Here is a 20,478-nt window from a genome sequence, read left to right as displayed (position 1 = left end):
AAAATATGTATCATTTCCATGGAACTCAATAAAGCCATTTTCATTTCGAAAGAAACAAAAAAAAGTTCTGTAAACTGTTTTAAAAAACCACATTGGTTTCTGGTCACTGAGAAAGACTTTCAGAAAGGCCACTCTAATGATGACAGGTACCGTCCAGGCATGTGGCTAGGCCCAGGGTTCTTCTTCCAGACTGTTCTCTGTCCTGCTTTTGATTGTCCTCCCACCAGTCATAGAGTGGGGAACAAAAGTAAAAAAAGTCCACCACAAATGCATCCTCGGGAAGCCTTTCACCCCAAGCGTACCAAAAGCCCATACTCTGGAATGAAGCCACCCCACAGGAGTGTGGCCTGCCACAAGGGTTTGCTACAGCAACCTGCCGGCAGCCTGATGTTCCCATCGTCGGCGACAGATCTGGGGGAGGGGGCTTCCCACTGGCTCTGGAGACCCCCAAAGTGCCAGCATGTTGTTTGAAGCTGGGGGGGGAATGGGATGGTATCATATGATATTATATTCAGGGACCCTCCGGGCATCTTCCTGGTCGGCCACTCAGCCTCACTCTGAGGCAAGTGAGAGAGACAGAAAGAGAGAGAGAAGAGGAAATGGGATGGGAACATTCGTTTTATTATGAGCTAGCTCTGTGGTTTTAATTAGCCCTGAAAAAATCTGGACTGCTGGGCTGGACCACACGGAAGGCTGACTCCTCTAATCTGTCTAGGCTCAAGGAGCCTCAGACTGCAGCTGGCTCAGGGCTTTCTCAGCAGCCGGACCGGGGCCTTACTGTCCTGTTGCTACAAAGGTTGACCCCCTGCATGGTGGGCAATAAGAAGGAGGCCAGAGAGACAAAGTGAGCTCGCTCTCAGTGCAGAGGAGGGAGGCGGCTCACCTTGTCCTGGGCATCAGCCCTGTGCCTGGAAGGCCTTGCAGAAGCAGAGAGAACACTTCAGGAGAGGGACAAGGAGAGGGAGGGCTGGGCTCGCCGCCCCCATGCACCGCACCTTAACACAGCTGCGGAGCATAAGCTCTTACCCAAATGCCTGCCTTTTTAACTCCTTGAAGCCAGAAAAGTGCGACCCAATATTCTCTATCTAATCAACTAGTGCTCCTGTCCTTGAGATGACCCACACATTGTCGCGTTAGTTCAGTTTCATATTAGCCGTGACGGCTTATCAGTACATCCTGAGGGAAGGACAGTATATTTAAGGTGATTTGGGGTGGTTCATGGACACAGGTATCAAGGTATATTGCTTCATTTAGTGAGAAAATTATTCCATTTAAAATTCTCTTTCAATCCTTCTAATTAATTCAGCAGACTGTCTCAATTGATACTGTGTGTCTTTAACACCTTTTTAATAACTTAGTCTCTCTTATTTTTTAAAAAAGTTTATTGAAGTATAGTTGACATCCAATGTTATATTAGTTTAAGGTGTACAACATGATGATTCAACACTTCTATACATTACTCATTGCTTGCCACGATAAGTGTAGCACCATCTGTCACTATCCAACATTATAATATCATTGACTATAGTCCCTGTGCTTTACTTTTCATCTCCGTGATTTATTTATTTTATAACTCGAAGTTTGTCCTTCTTAACCCCCTTCACCTATTTTACCCAGCCCCCCTGCCCACCTCCTCTCTGGAAACCACCAGTTTGTTCTCTGTATTGATGAGTCTGCTTTTCGTTTGTTTGTTCATTTGTTTTGTTTTTAAGATTCCCCATATAAGTGAAATCAGATAGTATTTGTCTTTCACTGTCTGACTTATTTCACTTCCCACAATACTTTCTGGGTCCATCCATGGTGTTGCAAATGGTGGGATCTCATTATTTTTATGGCTGAGTAATATTCCAGTGTGTGTGTGTGTGTGTGTGTGTGTGTGTGTGTGTGAGTTTCCCACATCTTCTTTATCCATTTGTGTATCAATGGGCAATTAGATTGCTTCTATCTCTTGGCTATTGTAAATGCTGCTGCAATGAATATAGGGGTGCATTTCTCTTTTCAAATTAGTGCTTTTATTTTCCTTAGGTAAATATCCAGTAATGGAGTTATCGGATTGTATGGTATTTCTATATTTAATTTTCTGAGGAAACTCATACTGTTTCCCAAAATGGCCGCAGCGATGTAAATTCCCACCAACAGTGTACAAGGGTTCCCTTTTTGCCACATCCTCGCCAACACTTGTTATTTCTTGCTTTGTTGAATTCTAGGTATTCTGACTGGTGTAGGTTGTAACGTTTTTAAGTCTTATTTTCTTTTTATTATTTATTTTTTGAGAGAGAGAGGATGCAAGCGAGCAAGAGGCAGAGAGATAGAGGGAAAGAAAGAGAATCCTAAGCAGGCTTTGCACATCAGCGCAGAGCCCGAAGTGAGGCTGGAGCTCTCCTGGAGCAGGGCTCGAACTCCCAAACTGTGGGATCATGACCTGAGCTGAAGTTGGATGCTTAAGTGACTGAGCCACCCAGGCACCCCTCTCATTGTCTCTCTTTTTAACAGAGAGTAGGCCTCATTGCCAGAGTAGATAGCAATTGACAACAGGATATAGCAATAATTTAATGACATGTTTTTCTTTTTTACTTATTAATAAATTCCTTTTATTTAAGGTAAGTGATACAGATTGTCCTCTTATGTTAAGAATAAAAATGATCAAGAGTTATTCAATGTTTGCCAGGGACCAGAAACTGTTTTTAGTGTCTAACATATTTCATTTACTTATTTATTTTAAGAGAGAGAGCGTGCTTGTGCATGTGCACAGGGGAGGGGTAGAGAGATAGGGAGAGAAAGAGTCCTAAGCAGGCTCCGTGCTGTCTGCACAGAGCCGGACGTGGGGCTTGATCCCACAAACCACGAGACCATGACATGAGTAGAGATCAGGTGTTGGACACTTACCTGGCTGAGCCACGCAGGTGCCCTGGTATTTAATGTATTTTAATCCATTTAATCCTTGAAACAACCCTGTAAAATAGAGCTACTCTCATCTCTATTTTACAGATGCAGAAACAGAGACAGAGAAAGTGTAAATAGCATGCCAAAGTTTACCCAGTTAGCAAGGGGTGAAGCCAAGATTCTGATTTAGGAATTCTGACTCAGGAGGGAAGGTAGTGGGGTGAATGATACTCACATGCCATCCTGACCCTCCAATCCATGGCCCTCGTGAATGTTATGCAGATCTTCCTCCAAATAAAAGAAAGGACATGATATCTGCAGACAGAGGACCTGGTCTGCGCATGGCTTCTTTTTATTATCGTGAGGCACCAGGGAGGGCCCCGTTGGGAGTCTCACTTGTCCTGTCTTCCTATCTGTGAAACAGGAATTCAAATGGCACTGATGTCAAAGAGATTTTATTCTATATGCTGTTCAAGAACCTTTAGAATGAGTGAGCTGTATCCCTGAGTGAATTATTTTCAGAGGTGAAACTGAACAGCGTTATGTCACTAATTTCGAAAATCTCCATGCTTCAAAAATATTTGCAGATATTTTTCATGTTATAAACATAATTCATCTTTTATTATGGAAAAGGACTAAATAACTGCATATAGTTAGTGAAAAGAAGGCTCCCCCATTGACACCTTGGTCTGTTACCCTTTCTGATACACACATACACAGATACTATGTTTTTTAAAAATGAAAACGAGATCGCATCAAACATACTATTTTTTGACTTCCCTTTCCACTAAAAGGTTCTATTTTCTCTTGCTCTGGTCCATGTCTCCTTCTGAGAGGCAACTTTGCATGTTTCCGATTGGGAGACATTGAGGTTTAAAATGGCAGTCTTGCGTCCCTAGTTCTGAAGATTGTAAATGAAGGGTCTATGATAGCTGGCAAGAGCCATTAGTGTAACAAGATATCACTCCAAAGTCAGGGAAAAAATCCTTTTGTCTATATGGAGTTTGATCCCTTAGTATATTTGGGGCCTCATCAAAGGGGAGGTTCAAGATAGTCTTGCTTGTTTTCCACATAAAACTCAGAAAATTGCTTGATTTAAAATGTAATTCCTCTCCTCTTTTCCATTTGTCATCTCTGAAACATTTTTTAAGAAGTGTTAGACCTAATGGAGTAACAAACTGCAATGTAGTAATAATATTTTAGGTAGACAAAAGCTCATTCTGGTAGGAAAACAAAGACATAGTTACAGCCAATGACAGTGGAAAAGGAAAAGAAATGTTGCTTCTGCTCTCAATCAATCTGAACTTACCTAATTTAAAAAGTTAAGCTGTTTCGAATTTTGTAATTATTCTAATGGGGAGCCGGCAGAGACATTATGTTATTCTAGCATGTTCTGGAATGACAACAACTTTAAAGATTTTTTTAATGCTTTTCATTTTGAAAGTCTTTCCAGATTTCAAGTCTTGCCTGGTGGCCAACCCTTAGTGTTCTGTGGCTTTGTGGAGACATGGGCTCACCTCCTCCTGGTGCCTCACTCCCTTCAGCTTTAATTAATAACGTACAGTAAAATCCCTACTATCTAGCCAAGTCACCATTGGCTGTAATCTTGTCTGCTCTCGTGAGCCAAACAGAAACACATACTTTTTCTTGTTCAATCACCTGCATCTGCTCTTTAATTTACAGAGGAATCTCATTTTGCTCTGTGTGCCCCTCTCCGTTCTGTTTATTTATTTGCTTCTCATATTTTTTTTTTCCCAAAGAAAACCATAGGTAAGAAGCTATGCAAATCTAATATTGAAGATTCTAATGGCAGATGCCTTAGTTCCTGACTATCCAAACACTCCTTCCAACTTGTGGCATATGGAAGGATGAAGAATTCAAAAAAGTATCCTGGTGTAACACAGGGAGGACTTTATCTTTAGCTAGAGCAGTGGTTGAAAGTGGGCACATGTAGCTGGTTACATCGCTTCAAAGTGTCAAGATTGAATTTAAAAAAAAATTTTTTTTAATGTTTATTTATTTTTGAGAGAGAGAGAGAGAGAGAGAGAGAGAGAGAGAGAGACAGGGCGTGAGTGGAGAGGGGGCAGAGAGCGAGAGGGAGACACAGAATCCGAAGCAGGCTCCAGGCTCTGAGCTGTCAGCACAGAGCCTGACGCAGGGCTCGAACTCACGGATGGCGAGATCCTGACCTGAGCCCAAGTCGGACGCTCAACCGACTGAACCACCCAGGCACCCCAGTCAAGGTTGAATTTTAATGCTGTTCTTCCTCTTGAAGTGTGCAAAAGATTGTGGATCATGGACGGCTGTGTTTTGTATTCACCTCTGTTTAAGGACTAAAACGCAAGCAAACCTAATGTAAGGTTAGGATCATATCTTTACCTACCTACCTTTTTTTTTCTTGGCATTAGAACATTCTTGTGCTACTAAAAGTGAGAGTGAAGCGTGCATTCAAATCATCACCATCGCCATAACCATCACTCAAATCTGCAAACCCAAGTCTGTGACAGAGGACCCTAACTTCATCCGTACACCGACAGCAGCCCTCAAATATGAAGCAACAAGGCTTAGGTGCCCTTTATGTCATCAATGTTATAATAGAATATTGCATATAGTACCCTGCTAGCATTTTTGGTACTTTAGTGCTATGGTTGGGGTCCTTTCTTCCTTCCTTCCTTCCTCCCTTCCTTCCTTCCCTCCTTTAGTTCTTTCTTTCTTTCATTACTAAATACAAATTTTATGTACTGTGATAAAGTAGTGGAAAGAAACTGTGTCGTTCTCTTGAGCTAGTAGAAATAAGATTGCTGCTGAAAACCTTTAACTCCAAATTCTCTGGCTTTCATGGGAATGGAATTTCAACTCTAATGCAGCATTAATGGGGTTTTGCATTGAATTGCCTTTTGGGGTTTGATTTGCCTTTTAGAGAAGCTGGTGTTTGACTGCATGTTCAAACACGGCATGTATTCTTATGAGCAATGTGAGATTCAAATAAACACAACGAGTGTGTTCATTCTGATGACCTCCCCATCACACATTCAAATAAACACAAATGTTCTCAAATGTATAAAAGCAGCTGTGTTTATGTCAACGTGCAAAGCACCAGATATATACATTCAGATTCACTCATCTATCTGGAACCGTGTACCTCCGCTCATCGTTAAAAATTTAGTGGAAAATCATGCATGGGGCATGTGTAATGTGCAATTTTCAAGCATACACACATCTCTAAACAAATTTTCTTCAAGCATGTTACTGACATTTGTTCTAATTGAGGATGAAGCCTGGAGAAACTTTGAAGTTTTTGAAAACAAAACAAAGCAAAATGCAAGTTGCTACCAGAGGGCACTAGCGTATCTACAGTATTCTGGCAGCATGGATAAGTCACCTTCCCCAGTATTCAGAACAACCTTCTCTGCCTTTCTTCCCTTTTCCTTCTCCCTTTGTTCCCTCTCCTCTCCTCTCCTCTCTCCTGTTCTCCCTTCCTTCCTTTCTTCTTTAGGTTAAGCAAAACCATGCAAAGTTCTTTTTTCCCCCCTCCTTCCCTCCCTCCCTTTCTCTCCTCATTCCTTCCTTCCTTGCAAAGCCATGCAAAATGCCAGCTCAAAAGTTAGTTTTTTCCCCTTGTTTGCTTTAAGTATCATAAATGGGAGACGTGACAAATCATTTCTTCACCTCAGCTGGAAGAGCTCAGGCATTAAAGCCGGGTTAAGCTATACTCTCTGCGTAAGAACCAACTTTGGCTTTGGATGTCACACTAAAACAACACTTCCATCTTGTATTTCTTCAAATATGAGAAGAATTTGCAGCTCTCCAGGATAATCCCCAGCCTCCATTTTGCTGGCACACAGTATATCTACCTATGTGCCAGGGACTGTTCTAAATATTTTGAATATTTTATCCTATTTCATTCTCAACCACCCTCTGAGGTAGGGACCATCGCTGGCCACATTTTACAGGTGAGGGAGGGCAGAGAAGGAGCAGTCTCGAGGTTGCAGAATCAGTAGGTTCTAGGCCTCACGGTTTTTCAGAGAAGCTGTAAATCCAAATATTTACAAGTAATACCCCAATTTTTAAATGTTAGCAAAAAAATTGAAGTTTTTGCGAAAGTCTGTCAGCTAAACAAAACACATCTGGTAGGTGGATTAAGCCCCTCGGCTGCCTCTTCTGATTTAAGGGGTACTATCTCTAGTTTTTCGGTGTTAGAAAATCTGCTCCTAATAACTAATCAGATGACGAGAAAGTAGAATTGGGAGGCAGAAAACTCATATTCACATCTGAACTGTGTCAACTCCCAGCTGCACGACCTTGAACAAGTCAATTCCTGAGCTTCGGTTCCCTCACCTGCAACAGAGAGAATTCCTGCCGTAGGAGGGAGATTTTGAGTCTTGTAATCCTCATGGCTCTTGTGTAATATTTACATTAAAGCCTTTGGTAAACTCCAAGCACTATATAATTAGAAACTATTGTTATTATCATCTCCTTATATCTGAATGTGAACAGAAGGACACGCACATTTACTGCGTGCAGACATGTTGCCCTACAGAGACTTCACCAACAATGGCATTACCCCCACTTTATAGATGAAGATTCTGAGACTCAGGGAGGTAAAAGAAATTGCCAGAGGGTTCCAAACTAGCAAGAAGTGCATGTGAAATTCACACAGGTTTGTCTAACTCTGAATCCCATGTTTTGTTCCCCTATACCCCCATTGACATTACAAAATGTATTAAGCTTCTATGAGGCATTCCACTTTTAGTGGGAACCAATTTATAAGATGTGTCAAAGTGACAGCTTAGGATCCAGCTAGAATGAAGCTTAAGGTCAGCAACTATCGACGAGGAAAGGAAGAAAAGCACCGTCCAGGGCACGCAGGCAGGAACAGACTGGACGGAGCCCCACGGTGGCCATAGCTCCATGCTGGGCATGGGAATGCTAGGCACCTGAGAAGAGAAAGGAGGGCTCTGGCAGGCTGCCTGCCACTTCCTCTTGAGAGCAAGCTGCTGCAAGGGGTGGGGTGGGGGGTGGGGGGCTCCTCCCTGCTTCCTGCTGTGCAATCCCCAGAGCTGCAGAGGCTAGAGAAATGAGGCTAGTTGTGCTGTTTGCTAGCTTACCAGACAAAAGCCACATTTGCACATACCAGCCTCATCAGTCCGGGAGTGACATTTGGACCCTGTCCTGACTTGTCCTTTTGTGCTATTTCTCAGTTGGTTTTGAATTAGGGAGGGGGGCTATCTCGCAGTCCCCCCACTTCAAGCCCCCCCCCCCCCCCCCCCCCCCCCCCGCCAGCCCCAGCACAAGGTTGAAAGGATGGAAGAAGGAAAGAGCTTAGTTCTCTTCGGCTTTGGGTGTGTCCTGGGCAGTCCACCTTCCAGAACACCTTTAAATGAGTGCAAAATCTCCCTTTGACCTGAGAAACTTTCAGGCTGAAAAGATCCATTTCTTGAAATTTTATTTATTTTTGAGAGAGAGAGAAAGAGACAGAGCACGAGCGGGGGAGGGGCAGAGAGAGAGGGAGACACAGAATCTGAAACAGGCTCTAGGCTCTGAGCTGTCAGCACAGAGCCCAACGCAGGGCTCAAACCCACAAACCGGGGGACCATGACCTGAGCTGAAGTCGGATGCTCAACCGACTGAGTCACCCGGCTGCCCCTGAAAAGATCCATTTCTTGAAGACAAGGTAAGGCAGCACTCTGTGCAAGCCCAGCAGTCTATGGCAACTTGGGGGAAATGATTTGACCCTTCATAAAAGTTATTTGGCTGGGGATGGGGAGGGGGGAGTTGCCTTTAGGATAAGAGCTTTACAAACTAGGGGCTCTTCTTACGGAGTTCAGTGACCTGTGGAGAAGGGGCAGGTTCTTAACAGCTAATTTCTGTTATTGCTCCACTTCTAATTCTCTTCCAGTCATTAAAGAGGAAAGAAATTTAACATGGGGGGTGTAACGAATATCCAACCCCATGGAATTACAGGATGGATGGTTTCCCCAGCAGATTCAACAGTGGTAACGATAACAATAATCAATACAAATTAGGGACATGCTTCTGTTTTAATGCACTTAGTAACTAGATCTCTTGTCCTCAAATAAGTCCAAAGGAGAACTGTGTCCTCCTAACCAACTCAAGTGCTGTTGTGAAGGAGGTGTATGTGTGTGTGTGTGTGTGTGTGTGTGTGTGTTTGTGTGTGTGTGTTCCTTTTTCTCTTAGGGATTCTATAGCTTCCTTCATTCTTCGCCTCTCTCATATTACAGAAAGAAGGTAATTTTTCCTGGCCATTTACTAAAGCTCATTAAAGACTGGAGAGAACAAACAATGCTACTCCTCAGAGACTACCATTCAAAGTCACTCCACAATTCTCTGTTCTAATACTTGAGACAAATTAATTATTCCTTAGTGAAAAGTGTATAATTCCTATTCTTCATTTTTTGGGGGTGGGGAATAATAATGGGAAGTTTATATCTGAGTGAAAAGCTGTCTATGCTGAAGGGAAATGAGAAAAAATGTGCGTTCTGAGAGGAGTAAAAGCAATTATTCTAATAATAATTCTAAGAATATTAATGTCTTTTTAAAGTAGATTGCCTTCAAATAAACACAGAGGTTGAAGCAATGGGAGGCTGGTTTGTTTATTAATCATTCCAAATGTGCATTCTTCTAAATGAACAACTACACGATCAACTTTGCCGGCACATATTAAATTTAGTTAAACAGCAACTTGCAAACGTCTCAAAACTTTTGTAACCAGAGACTAATTTGTTTAACACGTTTAAATGTTATATTGATGTAAAGCCCCACATATTAAACTTCAAAGGAAAAGCTCTTGAGAGCTCCTCATTTTAAAGACTACATGCTGCAAACGAGATGGAGACAAGTCTCATTCTCCTGTTTTGTTTTGTTTTTACATACGAGGCAGTCTCCCGGCCCTGGCCTTCATCCTCAGCGGCGCTGTGTTTGGTCATCTGCAGAGAGGCAAGTGTCTAACTGTGGGGACTGGAAGGCGATGGTTAAGAAAGGCCTAGTGTTTCCCTTTCATCTCTATTAATTAATCCTGGCTCCGTTGGCCCGGAGTACGTTGCTGTTGACATCACCTTTTCCTTACACTTTAAAAAGTCCCGAGAGAGATCAACTGCAGCACAAAACTGGACAAAGAGTACATTTGGTAACCATTTTATTTCTCAATTACCAACCTAAACGTATGGAAAAGATTTGCGCGCTCTCCGATTTACACAACAATTATGCTTCAAAAGTTTAGAAATAAATAACTTTTTTCTCGGACTCATTAGTCCCTCCACCAATTGTAATTGGCGTCAACTAACGAGTTTGCTCCACGGCTTGCCCTTAATTACTGATAAAAGCTAAATTGCAACGCTAGCCAATCAGAAACGAGTTTATTCATGAGAGTATAGTATTCTTTTAAAAGCTCTATCTGTCCTAATAAGTGGTTTTGTGTTTGGCTGAAACCTTCCATAAGCTCCCTTAACATACGCAATGGACTCTTAATAACTATATGCAGTGAAGGAATATCATTACTGCCCTCATTCAAACAGATAAGACAAAGGGAACATTTTATAAATTTCAAATGTGTACATCATGAACTTGGCAGACCCTGAAATCTCATCCATCTGGTGGGAAATAGATATTCGTAGTCATAAGACCGATACTGAGAATTTGCTTCCTCCTCCAACGTCTAATTTTCCCCCCCAGTATCCCCAGGCTTCTGCAACAGGCAGTCAGAAATAGGAGAAACCCCAACCGTCATGAGGCATGTTAAACCCTAATGGTATAAACAAGGTTTGGCTCAGGCCACAATCCCACATTAAAAATAATAGACATTCAGGAAACAAGAGTGTTAAACGCTGGTGGATGGTGGACTCCTGCCACCAGGGAGGCCTTGCAATCGCACAAGCCTAATTGTGGAAACATCACTCTAAAGACAGCCCTCTTTGTTTTTGTTGTTGTTTTTAGAAAACAAAAGAAACCTCTTCAGGATTATTGGAAATTCTGAAGATGGGTTCTTATTCTATAATATCCTACAATAATTAGGATGCTTTTGTCTGCTATGATCACAGAGCCCCGTCCAACGTGGCTGGAACAACGGGGGTATTTATTTTATCACATAACAAGAAGTTAGAGATGAGGAGTTACCGGTTTCATTAATGCAGGCAAACCCCATCATTCAAGACACAGGTTGTTGCTACCTCTCCATTCCCATGGTCCCTAGATGGCTGAGGCAAGTATCTAATCCTGGAATAACAACATCTAAAGGCAAAAGAGATGCGGCTTTTTTCTTCTGCTACTTTTTATTTAAAAAAAAAAATTAACATTTAGTCATCTTTGAGAGACAGAGACAGAGCATGAGTGCGAAAGGGGCAGAGAGAGGGAGACACAGAATCCAAGCAGGCTCCAGGCTCTGAGCTGTCAGCACAGAGTGCGATGCAAGGCTTGAACTCATGAACTGCGAGATCATGACCTGAGCTGAAGTCGGACGCTTAACCGACTGAGCCACCCAGGCGCCCCTTATTTATTATTATTTTTTTTAATGATTATTATTTTTTTAAAGTTCTCTTCCGCTACTTTTTAATAATTTTTTTTTAATGTTTATTTATTTTTGAGACAGAGAGAGACAGAGCATGAACGGGGGAGGGGCAGAGAGAGAGGGAGACACAGAATTGGAAGCAGGCTCCAGGCTCTGAGCCATCAGCCCAGAGCCTGACGCGGGGCTCGAACTCACAGACTGCGAGATCGTGACCTGAGCTGAAGTCGGACGATTAACCGACTGAGCCACCCAGGCGCCCCTATTCCGCTACTTTTTAAAGAGCAAGGAACGCTTTCCTGGAAATAACCCCAGGCTCACCTCCTCTCACATCTTATTGGCCAGAACTAGGCCCCATTCCTGCTCTTAAGCCAATCACTGGCAAGGATTGCCTCAGGCTTAGACCAATCACAATTCACCTCTGGAGGCTGCGGAGGGTCTCAGATCCCTGTAAAGTGGCTTGGTCCCTGGATACCTGAACAAAACTGAAAATTTCACCGGAGAGGAGAAAGAGGATGGCGGTGAATGATTTATTGGCAAGGTAAACAACAGCACCTGTCACGCACTTAAAGAGATTATTATTCAAAGGTAACCATTCTTAATGACCTCCAGTCAAAAGTGAAGGGTGAATGAAAGCATGAATCCAGAAGGCAAAGTAGAATATGGGGTGTGGTCTGTTGTTGCTTTCATACTTGTTCTCTTGACAAATTATCCTTCAATACAGGGGAACATGTCTTGGCATTGCAAGGGGGGTGTAGACAGCCAGGTGAGGAAATGGGGGAAGGGGGCCTGGGGACCAGGGTAGGTTCTGCCACTAATTTGCTGGGTAATGTCTGCTGCATGGGAGACCTCTGTGCACCTCACTGACTTCACTGTGAAATGTGGGAGTGGGACCAGAGGATCCCTGACAGCTCTCCTCACCTTGGAATTTGATAGATTTTCACTTTACTCACTGCCATCAAGTAGTCTCCTTTGTCTCTTTGCTCCCCAGCTGAAACAAATGGCATGGCAAAATTCTCTCCCTGCCTTTAGATGTTTATCTGTTAACTCTTTCTCCTGAGACTACATTATAAGAATTACTAGGGCAAGACGCCTCTGTATGCTTTGCTCCCTCTTGTATTCATTGAGCTATTATTTAGTGAGGAGCTACTCAGTGCTATGCACCATGTGACATATTTGGTTCACCCATGGTGGCCGCGTGGTCTTTATTTCCTTATTGGTTTTCTGCAGCAGTTTTTGGTGTCCTCAGGTGTTCTTTAGAGAGGCAAAGTAGCACTCCTAAAGTAGGGATATTATATGTTTCGTTCATTAGTTTATTACGAGGGTGAGGCCAGGCTTAATTCCATAGGATCACAATTTCCATGAATAAGGCAGCACTCCCTGCTTCCCAAAGCCACCCACTTGTTTCGTAAGTACAGTTGCCATCTATGGCAGTGGAGTGAGAAAGTCGGAGAGGCTAGTCCACTGTGGTCTTAGAGACAAATGACAATGGAATGATTAAGGAACTTTGTAAAGGCAAGTAAAAGAGGGTTTTCACATGAGAATGGAGAAGCAGAAGCCGAGGGACTCAGAATTTTAAGGTTCCTGTGGAGAATTCTCTTGGGCACACTTTTTTTTTTTTTTAAATCTCTAACATCATTTCCCTCAAAACTTGTTCGGTAGTTACTTTAGCTTTTATGCATGTGACCAAACTTTGTGTACTCTTCTAAGACTGACAAGCAGGTGGCTCTAGTGTTTTAGAGGGAGAGGAAAAAAAAATCCATGCAGTCTCTGGCATATTGACCTTTTTGAAGATGGGGGTGATTATTTTAAAGTATACAAATTCCTGACAACCCAGCATAGGATCGATAGCAATCGCAAAAAAGGTGCCAGATCATTATACTACTTATGCGAAATGTAGTACCAGCTCTCAGTGTGACGAGGTTCAGAATTTTTTTTGTAAAAATAAAAAGTATTATCGCAGACACTTTATTGCTCAGCCAATAGAGCCATTTCCCTGCCCCTAATTTTCTACTTATCAATGACTGATTTTTTTTTAAGGCAGAGATCCTTGATTCCAGGAAAGATATTTCCCACAGCCCAGGGATTTAATCACCATTGGTTTAGGGCTAAGCATATGGCCTCATTTTAGCCAATGAGACATAAGGGGAAACAAAGTTCGTTGGGTACTTCCTTTCCCAGTCAAATCATCTTGCCAAATCAGTGATCTATTTTCAGTCATCATCTTAGCCTCTCAGCAGCTTTTAAAGATGTGATGAGTTTTCTCTTCTAGAACATTCTCTTCACGTGGCCTCTGGTTTTCCTACTACTTTATTGCCTTCCCTTTATAGGCCCTAGATTGGCTCTTCCTCTTCTTCATAATCTCTAAAGTTGAGACACTCTAGGGCTCAATCATTGGCCCTTTTTCTATTGACACTTACTCTATATGGCTTTAATCATGGTTTTAACACCTTCCATATATTGAGAACATATAAATTCATTTATGGAGCTCAGACCTCTCCCATGAGCTTACATCTCTAATTGTATCTAACTGACTTCTCAACTTCACCACATGGATGTTAAATGGGGATCTCAACTTTACTATGTTTTGGTCCACAATAGAATCTTGATTTATACCCCCTCATCCTGCTTCTTTCCCAGTATTCTCCACTTCGGGAAAAGATAACTATCGTTCTAGCTCATGCCAAAAGGCTAGAGATCATCCTTGATTGGGTTCTGTCTCTCAGCCCCTGACACAGCCTCTCAATTGGTATATGCTCTGTGCACTATCTTCAAAGTACATCTGGAATGTTACACTTCTCACCACTTTTACCACTCACCACTTTCATCTTCCACTGCAATAATTTCTTTGCTATTCTCTCACTTCCACTTTTACCTCCAGCGTCCGGTAGAATCGATTCCAACTCTATGTTTAAAAAGTTAACAATGCTCCAAAGAAGATGAGTTCATTTCTCACATCAGTTTGGAAATAACTTTTCCAGCGTGGTTTTGGCAACTTCATACTGTCACCAGGGACCCACCTTTTACCACAGCTTCTATTTTCCCACTCCATTGTCTCAGTACAAGGCTTTGTCTTGGTACACCATTTTCATCATCACATCATCTGCTGGTGAAATTTTAGCCCTTTGGTCCACATTTCAGGTCTAAGGAAGGAGGAAATCTGGAGGGTAAAAAATGGGTCCTTCCCACCTGAGGCAGTTCTCATTAAGTACCTTCCTGGGAGTCCTATCTACACTTCCCCTTGCATATTATTTATTGGCCACAGCTCAGTCCAAACATGCTCCATGGAGCTGCAAAGGAAGTTTGGGAAATGCAGTCTTTTTTTTTAATGCTTACTAGTTTTTTTTAATGTTTATTTATTTTTGAGAGAGAGAGAGAGAGAGAGAGAGAGCAGGGGAGGGGCAGAGAGACAGGGAGACACAGAATCCAAAGCAGGCTCCAGGCTCTGAGCTGTCAGCACAGAGCCCAACTTACGGCTTGAACTCACAAGCCTTGAGATCATGACCTGAGCCCAAACCAAGAGTCAGATGCTTAACTGAGCCACCCAGGTGCCCCTGGTGTTTTATTTCTAAGAGGAAGGAGGGGATGGATCCTGGGGTAAGCTTGTAGCAATTTTTGCTACACATCCCTTATATCAATTCTTCCCTAAGCCCAGTTAATTTTTAAAAAAATGAAATCTGATTAGGACATCATGACTTAACACTCTCCAATAGCTTCCCATTGTGCTCAGATTCAAATCTAATGGCTCTGCCTCTCTCTCTCTAAAATCATCTGTTTCATTTTCTGTCCCACATACTCCATTCTAGCAACACCAGCTTACATTGAGCATGCCAAGCTTATTCCCACCCCAGAGCTTTTGCATTTGCTATTTCTGCTGCCTGAAATGTGTGTGTGTGTGTGTGTGTGTGTGTGTGTGTGTGTGTGTTCAAATCTGGGCATGACTCAGCACCTTACTTCCTTCAGGTATAGTCTTGTCCTGTTTCCTGATGTCACTCTCTAAAATGATGACTGCAAAACCATGATCAGACTTCTGTAGAGCCTAGAAAATCTTACTTTTGGTATACCTACCAAAGTCACATCAAAAACATCCCACAATAAATACAATGTGAGTGTGCCCGTATAAGAATTGAATTATATCGCAAGTGCCAAGTTAATCAGTTACCTTTGTAGACATATACTTGGACATTTATTAATTTTAATTTTTGCAGTTTAGCTTTTGTACTTTGAAATCACTAAACTTTCCACTTCAGGTTTCTAACATTTTCTTTTTTTATAAGCTTAAAACCTGATATGCATTGAGCATGTGCTACAGGACATACTGGGTAAAACTTCCTTAGATCCCTATAAACTTTATCCTAACCAACACACTAAAATTGCTCTGACTACAGAAATTTCCTCATTTTTTAAAATGCTTATTTATTTTGAGAGCGAGAGAGAAAGAGAGGGAGAGAGGGAGAGAGAGGATCCCAAGCAGGCTCTGCACTATCAGTGCGATCATGAGATCATGACCTGAGCCAAAATCAAGAGTTGGATGCTCAACGGACTGAGCCACCCAGGCGCCCTGAAACTTCCTCATGTTTAAAACATGTTAATGAAAAACTTATTAATAAAAATTACACAACTAATGTTACTTCTACCGTGACACCAGTGATCTATAACCATGGTTTAGAATAGGGTTTTTCAAGCTCAACATTACTGACGTTTTGGGTAGAATAATTCTTTGCTGTAGGGGACTTTCCTGTGCCTTCTGTGATGTTTAGTAGCATCCCTGGCCTCTACTCACTTAAGTCAATAGTGATTTTCTGTCCCCCCTACTTGTGACATTGTCTCACAGACATTGCCAAATGTCCACTGGGGGACAAAATCATCGACTGTGGAGGAAAAACCATGGGCTTAGAAACTAAAGTTGTACAAATCTATTCAACAAAACCCATATACTGATTTCTTAACAGATAGGAGTGGACCACGGAAGGTTTCTTCAACCTGTAAATCTTTGCAAATTCCAAGTTTTGAACTTCAGCTTTAACAGTGATCTTGAGAGATCACTTCCATGATTTGAGTTTCTTCCATTAAAAAACTTTTTTTAAGGTTTATTCATTTTTTGAGAGACAGAGAGAGACAGACCATAAGCGGAGGAGAAGAAGAGAGAGAGGGAGACACAGAATCCGAAGCAAGCTCCAGGCTCTGAACTGACAGCACAGAGCCCGACGTGAGGCTTGAACTCACGGACTGTGAGATCATGACCTGAGCTGAAGTCGGACGCTCAATCGACTGAACCACCCAGGCTTCCCTGAGTTTCTTCAACTTTAAAATGGAGGCTATGAGGGGTGCCTGGGTGGCTCAGTCGGTTGAGTGTCCGACTTCAGCTCAGGTCATGACCTCACAGTCTGTGAGTTCGAGCCCCGTGTTGGGCTCTGTGCTGACAGCTCAGAGCCTGGATCCTGCTTCGGATTCTGTGTCTCCCTCTCTCTCTGCCCCCACCCCCACCCCCCTCGCTCATGCTCTGTCTCTCTCTCTCTCTGTGTCAAAAATAAAGAAAACATTAAAAAAAAATTTTAAATGGAGGCAATGAGACTGATTGTGTCAGGCTGTTAATAAGATTAAATGGTTTGCTATGTGGAAAGAATACAGCCCAGTGTCTGGACACATTGAGGGGTTCTGTATTTGTTATTTCTCCTTTCTGGGTTAAAATGGAAAGAACTGAATGAAAAACAATATTATGGCTATTTCTGACATAAACTCAGCATGTAGGAAGGGGGATCATATGGGGGTGGTAGATGGTGTGGGGTGGGGAGAGGGGAGCCCTGCCCAACTTCCCAGGAGCAGAAGGGAACTCACAGCTGTCATGACACATGAAAATCCCAAAAGAAGAGTCACGGGCACATGGATGCATCAAAGGAAATTTGGAATAGAAATCATTGTTCTGTTTGCCACAGGTACTCAAAACACACCTAAAATCCAGTCACTTCTCACCTTCCCTCTGCTATCACTGTGCTTCAAGCCACCAGCATCCCTTGTTTGATTACTGCGAGAACCTCCTGTCTGGTGGACTCATGGCTTTGGCCTTCCCACTCTATAGTTCGTCCTCAACGACGAAACCAGAGGGAGTTTTCTAAAATGTAATCAGATTTTCTCTTTCCTGCCAGAATCCTCAGATAGCATCCCTTCTCAATCCAGGTGAAAGCCCAAGTCCCCCACCTGCCCCTGCGTAAACCCTGATCTCTCCTACTATAGCCAGGGTACCTGGCCTCCCTCCAGCTTCTCAACTGTATCCAGCATGGCGCCTCAGGGCATTTGCACTGCAGCTGCTTCTGCTTGGAACTCCCTTTCCTTCAGATGCATGGCTCCTTTACTTCCTTTAGGTCTGGACACAAATGTTATCATCAAGACCTCCCCCAACTCAGCAACGTAATAGTGTAATCCACCACTGGACCCGTTCCACCTGGGCCCCCCCTGCTCCCTGTGTTTTTCCCCTGCTTTGCTTTTCTTCATAGCAGGTACCACCCTTTAACACACAATAATTGATAAACACCCTGAGCATAGTGAGGCTACTCCAGTTTTTTGCCCCACTCTGCTAGGGGTGGTAGGATACAGCAAATAGAATAATTCATGGTAGAGGAAAAGAGGTGGCAACAAAATAGCCTATTTGGCATTTTCTCACAGCATTTTAGTAGTTTTCTATTGCTGCAAAACAAATTACTATAAATGGCTTTAAACAATACCCATTTATCATCTCAGGGTTTCTGTGGGCTAGAAGCGCCAGTATGGCATAGCTGGGTTCTTTGTTCAGGGTCTCCCTAGGCTGAAAGCAAGGTGTCGGCCAGGACGGCCATCTCTTCTGAGTCTCAAGGTCCTCTTCGGAGCTCACTGGCTGCTGGCAGGATGCATGTCCTTACAGCTCTAGGTCGAAAGTCTTTTTCTCCTTGCTACCTGTTGACTGGGGACTGCTGTAGCTCCTAGAGGCCACTCACATTCTTCCATGGGTTCCCTCCATAACGTCTCTCACATATGGAAGTTTGCTCCTTCCTGGCCAATAGGAGAACATCTTCTGTGGCTTTGAATCTGTCTGACTGCCTCCGTCTCTGACTTCTAGGCCTTCTTTAAAAAGGATTCCACTGATTAAGTCAGGGCCACCCACACTGAAGAAGACAGGATTATACAGGGGGTGCACACCAGAGAGTTGGAATCTTAAGCACTATCTTAGAGTTTTGACTTCCCAGCATTCCTGTGAGGATTCCACTTGGAGAAGTCTATTACTTGGTCCAAAATTATCATATGCATTCAAAGAAAGTAAGTCCAGGACAGTTGGCCACAGTGGCTGAAATCCATGCACACAACTTTCGTCCTGTAGGCCATTCCTGGGGCTTGCTGGAGAGCCATGTATTTGGCATTGTCAATATGGGGAGGGGGGCTTATTAATGTTTCTAGAAAGATCTATAACAGTGTTAGGTAGATGCTTGCCTTGTTTTTTAGATAAAGGACACATTTATTTGTACATTGTGGCATTTGTTTCTTTAAATGGCATAGCCTTTAGAAGGTGCCTTCTGATTGGAAGAATTACAACAAATCTGTTCCTCCAGTCAGAAAGGATGCACCCTCCAGTCACGGAGGTACCAGCCAATGTCATTCTGCCACCCCACATCTATCAGGAAAAGGGATCATTTCCATCAGCCATTTGGCAAAATTGAAAGAAAGTAATTATAACACAACAGTGTCATAGGATCCATGACACCTGCTTTAAAAATAAATCTCCTGGCTTTGTCTTCCCCTTTATTTTCAATAAATGCTCCAGTATTATTGCCACTGCATTAATCTAGCAGCAGGAAACCATTATCCTATGACAACAGTCTCTCCCATTAACATTATCTTTTAATTTTAAGATTGTTTAGATGACTGCTAGAAGCTACTAAATTAAGATAAAATGAAGAAAGAATTATTTTCTTTAAGCCAAGTATTCAGTCAAATTACCCGCCCCCAATCTTGATGGCACTGGCAGGAGAGACACCATTATTTTTGTCTCAGATTACTTAATACTATTTGGGTAAGAGTTGGAATTTCTAGAAATCCACACATGCTTTAAATGTCATCTAGGAAATAAAGCATTAAACTTTAAATTATTATTTATATTGTTTGCTATATTCCATGGTATACGTTGAGGACTTGGAAATACTGGTGTTTTTCTAAGAAGCAATTGTTGTAGCAAATAAAACAATAATGAAATCACAATGATGAAAACTCAGTAAAGAAATAAAGGAACCATTTGTCTAGTAGAGTTTATGCTGAGAAATAATTGAATTTGAAGAATGCAGCAAAAATGAGACAGGAGGAAAATAAACCCAAATTAAAAGAAAGTTGTGATTGTTAGTGATTATTACTTAATGTTCTGACAAATGGACTTTAAAATGACCATCATATTAAATGGTGTCTGTAAGTTTTATATCAAATAAATTCCAAACTTTTTTTTCCAAATATAAAGTAACTTACCTACTCCCTGCTAATTTTAAAAATTCTCTTTTATTCTGTCAGCTGTATCCTAACACCTGAAGACATTCTTAAAATCTCACAGTACACATTTTGTTCTACCCTCATCTGTTCCAGTGGTCTCAGGGCTTTCTTTCCAAAAGGCAGAGTCTGATACAACTGCAAATGAGGAATATATCTAAATAATTATAGAATAGTGACATTATGCAGTCAATAGTCTAAATCTGTGATTCCTCACTCCCATGGGTGAACCTCACATAAGAAAATTAATAGAAACTGAGTTACTGTCTTAATAGAAATTGTACTGGAAAAAAAAAAAAAGAAGTGCTTCAATTGTGAATTCCCTATATTGTTAATGTAGTTCAAGTAGGCCATCAATATGTGTCCTGTTTACTGATAGGTGCAAAATAGGTGGTGGGAGATCAATCAAAACCCCCCTCCATAAATTACCACGACTTCTAGAAATTATCAAAACTTCACTGGAGTGTCATACGTAGTCTTCCCAGCAATGAGTTATAGTCAATAATTCATTCCTTGACTGAGCTGATAACAGGCAGATATTCTAATAATGTGCCAGGATTTACTACTGGACA

Source organism: Prionailurus viverrinus, chromosome C1 (assembly GCF_022837055.1).
Source record: "Prionailurus viverrinus isolate Anna chromosome C1, UM_Priviv_1.0, whole genome shotgun sequence".
NCBI classification, from domain to species: Eukaryota; Metazoa; Chordata; class Mammalia; order Carnivora; family Felidae; genus Prionailurus; species Prionailurus viverrinus.
The sequence above is the reverse complement of the archived record's forward strand: the minus strand, read 5'-3'. Positions refer to the sequence as shown.